This window comes from Leuciscus leuciscus (assembly GCF_965113295.1).
Source record: "Leuciscus leuciscus genome assembly, chromosome: 11".
NCBI classification, from domain to species: domain Eukaryota; kingdom Metazoa; phylum Chordata; class Actinopteri; order Cypriniformes; family Leuciscidae; genus Leuciscus; species Leuciscus leuciscus.
This window is the reverse complement of record NC_138735.1, coordinates 9,030,112-9,035,628: the sequence shown is the minus strand read 5'-3', so window position 1 is coordinate 9,035,628 and position 5,517 is coordinate 9,030,112.

Genomic DNA, 5,517 nt, shown 5'->3' with positions numbered 1-5,517 from the left:
GCGCGGCAAATGCAAACAGGCCAAAAGCGTTTTCACAAAAGTAAAAATGAGTACCACTTTAACAGCATCCATGATCAAATAGTAGCCAAACAAACTCATAGACAGTATGGAACAAACTCTGAACATAGGGCGCTCACATGACGTAAGCATTTTCTGGCGCATAATGTGACGTTTGAGAACCTAAAACCCCGTTTCTCCCAGTTGACACGGCAACACATAACCGGCGTTTTCAGAAATCTCCACTTTGGCCGGAGTTTTTAGAAATAATCGTTCTCTGGGATAAAAACTGCGTTTTCGTGTAAATGACAGGCCAAAACGCAGGGAAATATCTGCGTTTTCCCATCGTGTAAACGGGGCCTCAGGCTCTTGGGAGAAGAAACCTCTCCCAGTCCCAGTCCCAGTCCCAGTCCCAGTCCCAGTCCCAGTCCCAGTCCCAGTCCCAGTCCCAGTCCCAGTCCCAGTCCCAGTCCCAGTCCCAGTCTCTCTCTCTCCCCCCCGGCTCTGCTTAAATACTGGATCCTCTTGCCATTGATGAGGAACAGCTGGTAGGTCCCATCACCTAGATTAGGACAGGGAGGAGCACAAGAAATTGGACAAAAAAAAACAAAAAAAAAAACTTTTAATATATGTCCAAATAGAAACTGTTATTTAAAATGGTAATAATATATCACAATACTGTAGTTTATAGCCTAGGCTACTATATTTTAATCAAATAAATGCAGGCTGGGGGAGCAGCGCAAGAGACTTATTTCAAAAACATTAAAAAAATCCACCTGACACACACACACAAGTTTCAAGTTTTGAAAAATACAACAACAAACAGTAATATTGTAAAGTATAATAACAATTGAATTTATAATTAGCCTATATAGGATTATGTAATGGTTCACAAAATTCACGGTTCAATCACTGTCTGTTGTTGCATTGAGACTCTGGTAGGGCTTTATTTTGAAATTCTCGTCAGCAAAATAGAGGGAAAACAAACAATATTGACAATATTGTTTATAAAATGTTACTCACCATGTTCATTTATGGTAAATCTGACTGTTCCGTTGCGTTCGCACCACATACTTGATAATCGTGCTGTAAACATTGCCTACGCCAATAGCAGGCGCTTATAATTGTGACGTGCGCCAATGGCAGCTGCAAAGGAGAAGCAATATGGGAAATACCGACTGTTTTAAGGAATAAACGCAGAATTTTTGGTTCTTGTCGTGTTTAACACAATCTACACTCGATCGCGCGAGGATATCCATCGTGAAAAATCGCAGTTTGAATTTTTTTTTAGTTACCATCGAAGTGAAAGACAGGTCCTTTCTGTGGTATAAATACAACGTACAACAAAACTACAACTCCCAGCAGGCAATTGGGTCCATTGGCTGCGCGCGCACACACACTCAATAAATCAATGAATGACACTTACCCATTAGAAAACGCAAATGCATACGTCCTGGGACGGTAACACCAGTCAAATTAAATCATTCAAGGAAAATACATCTTTGCAGTGCATACACAGAAGTGCCAATAATATATTTTCACTGCATTTACAATTGCAGAAATAAAGCTATGAGATCGTTATTACAATTAGAAATCAGAAAAAAAAAAAAAAAAAAAAAAAACATTTTTTTTTTTTTTTTTTTATATATGTCCAAATAGAAAACTGTTATTTAAAATGGTAATAATACATCACAATACTGTAGTTTATAGCCTAGGCTACTATATTTTAATCAAATAAATGCAGGCTGGGGGAGCAGTGCAAGAGACTTATTTCAAAAACATTAAAAAAATCCACCTGACACACACACACACACAAGTTTCAAGTTTTGAAAAATACAACAACAAACAGTACTTTTGAACGGTACAGTTGGTTTCATTACAACATTTACACTACATTTATTCATTTAACATAACCTTTATTGACTTAGAAAATGAAGAAAATGACAGGCTAATTAATATGTTATATGAATTTGTGTTTCAATATGTGGCATCGTCAGGTTTTCATACCTCAAATTAAAACCCAGTGATGTCTAATGGTAACAAAATAAAAACGAAACTAAGATTATGCCCTGTATCATGAAGAAAACATAGGTTTATTTTGTGTTACATGACACCTATTGGTGTTGCCTATATGAACAGTGCTAATTCAGGTTAAGAATACACTGTGACAGAGGCAAAACAATTTATTAAAATAATAATAACAACAATAACAATAATGATTATGACGACGCATGCAAAACAGAGAGAAAAGACTCAATTCTATTCGAATAATTACACAATACCACTGTTACGTTCCCAATTCATTTTCTAGGGGCAAAAGGGAAAGTAGCTTTAAAGCTAAAATGAACAGCGACAAAGAAAAGTTAACCTATCTGAGTCCCAGCACACAATACACAAAGTAAGATTTCCAATACATTTATTTACAATAAGTGATAAATACAGTGCAAAAAGAATCCTAAACAAACAGCTCCAAAAGAAAAAGAAATGAAGCCTGTTCTTCAGGAGCAGGTAAAGCCAAAACAAACAAAAGATCTCACTACCCGGTAGAAGGAACACCTAATTGACCTACAACAATCAACACAAATAAACAACAGAACTCTTACCTTACTTCCTAACTAACAAAAAACAGGAGAAAATGAGAAAAGAAAAATGGCACCCACTCCCTACTGCTCCAACACTCAACAATGGGCAAGCAATTCAAAGCTGCACACTACAGCCGTAACAACACATTTAAGCGTAACAACACACTTAAGCTTAACATACACCAACAAGAGCAACACTCCAAGTCTGGTAACACAACAGTCTCAGGCCACATTTACACATAGCCGGGTATTTAGAGAAACGAATATTTCTCCCCCTCCGTTTTCAAAAATAACATCGTGCACGCAATATCGTTTTCAAAAAAAGTTGTCGTTTACATCAACCCGCATAAATACAAAGGGGCGGCAGTGTAAGGAGAAGGATAAAGCCATGCAAGCCAATCAGAATCCTCAAAATCGACAACGACGAATAGCACGAGCGACTTCCTGTTCCTTTCAAAACAATAGACATGGCGCGAGGTTCGTTCGTGTGGACAGACAGCGCGGCAAATGCAAACAGGCCAAAAGCGTTTTCACAAAAGTAAAAATGAGTACCACTTTAACAGCATCCATGATCAAATAGTAGCCAAACAAACTCATAGACAGTATGGAACAAACTCTGAACATAGGGCGCTCACATGACGTAAGCATTTTCTGGCGCATAATGTGACGTTTGAGAACCTAAAACCCCGTTTCTCCCAGTTGACACGGCAACACATAACCGGCGTTTTCAGAAATCTCCACTTTGGCCGGAGTTTTTAGAAATAATCGTTCTCTGGGATAAAAACTGCGTTTTCGTGTAAATGACAGGCCAAAACGCAGGGAAATATCTGCGTTTTCCCATCGTGTAAACGGGGCCTCAGGCTCTTGGGAGAAGAAACCTCTCCCAGTCCCAGTCCCAGTCCCAGTCCCAGTCCCAGTCCCAGTCCCAGTCCCAGTCCCAGTCCCAGTCCCAGTCCCAGTCCCAGTCCCAGTCCCAGTCCCAGTCCCAGTCTCTCTCTCTCCCCCCCGGCTCTGCTTAAATACTGGATCCTCTTGCCATTGATGAGGAACAGCTGGTAGGTCCCATCACCTAGATTAGGACAGGGAGGAGCACAAGAAATTGGACAAAAAAAAACAAAAAAAAAAACTTTTAATATATGTCCAAATAGAAACTGTTATTTAAAATGGTAATAATATATCACAATACTGTAGTTTATAGCCTAGGCTACTATATTTTAATCAAATAAATGCAGGCTGGGGGAGCAGCGCAAGAGACTTATTTCAAAAACATTAAAAAAATCCACCTGACACACACACACAAGTTTCAAGTTTTGAAAAATACAACAACAAACAGTAATATTGTAAAGTATAATAACAATTGAATTTATAATTAGCCTATATAGGATTATGTAATGGTTCACAAAATTCACGGTTCAATCACTGTCTGTTGTTGCATTGAGACTCTGGTAGGGCTTTATTTTGAAATTCTCGTCAGCAAAATAGAGGGAAAACAAACAATATTGACAATATTGTTTATAAAATGTTACTCACCATGTTCATTTATGGTAAATCTGACTGTTCCGTTGCGTTCGCACCACATACTTGATAATCGTGCTGTAAACATTGCCTACGCCAATAGCAGGCGCTTATAATTGTGACGTGCGCCAATGGCAGCTGCAAAGGAGAAGCAATATGGGAAATACCGACTGTTTTAAGGAATAAACGCAGAATTTTTGGTTCTTGTCGTGTTTAACACAATCTACACTCGATCGCGCGAGGATATCCATCGTGAAAAATCGCAGTTTGAATTTTTTTTTAGTTACCATCGAAGTGAAAGACAGGTCCTTTCTATGGTATAAATACAACGTACAACAAAACTACAACTCCCAGCAGGCAATTGGGTCCATTGGCTGCGCGCGCACACACACTCAATAAATCAATGAATGACACTTACCCATTAGAAAACGCAAATGCATACGTCCTGGGACGGTAACACCAGTCAAATTAAATCATTCAAGGAAAATACATCTTTGCAGTGCATACACAGAAGTGCCAATAATATATTTTCACTGCATTTACAATTGCAGAAATAAAGCTATGAGATCGTTATTACAATTAGAAATCAGAAAAAAAAAAAAAAAAAAAAAAAATTTTTTTTTTTTTTTTTTATATATGTCCAAATAGAAAACTGTTATTTAAAATGGTAATAATACATCACAATACTGTAGTTTATAGCCTAGGCTACTATATTTTAATCAAATAAATGCAGGCTGGGGGAGCAGTGCAAGAGACTTATTTCAAAAACATTAAAAAAATCCACCTGACACACACACACACACAAGTTTCAAGTTTTGAAAAATACAACAACAAACAGTACTTTTGAACGGTACAGTTGGTTTCATTACAACATTTACACTACATTTATTCATTTAACATAACCTTTATTGACTTAGAAAATGAAGAAAATGACAGGCTAATTAATATGTTATATGAATTTGTGTTTCAATATGTGGCATCGTCAGGTTTTCATACCTCAAATTAAAACCCAGTGATGTCTAATGGTAACAAAATAAAAACGAAACTAAGATTATGCCCTGTATCATGAAGAAAACATAGGTTTATTTTGTGTTACATGACACCTATTGGTGTTGCCTATATGAACAGTGCTAATTCAGGTTAAGAATACACTGTGACAGAGGCAAAACAATTTATTAAAATAATAATAACAACAATAACAATAATGATTATGACGACGCATGCAAAACAGAGAGAAAAGACTCAATTCTATTCGAATAATTACACAATACCACTGTTACGTTCCCAATTCATTTTCTAGGGGCAAAAGGGAAAGTAGCTTTAAAGCTAAAATGAACAGCGACAAAGAAAAGTTAACCTATCTGAGTCCCAGCACACAATACACAAAGTAAGATTTCCAATACATTTATTTACAATAAGTGAT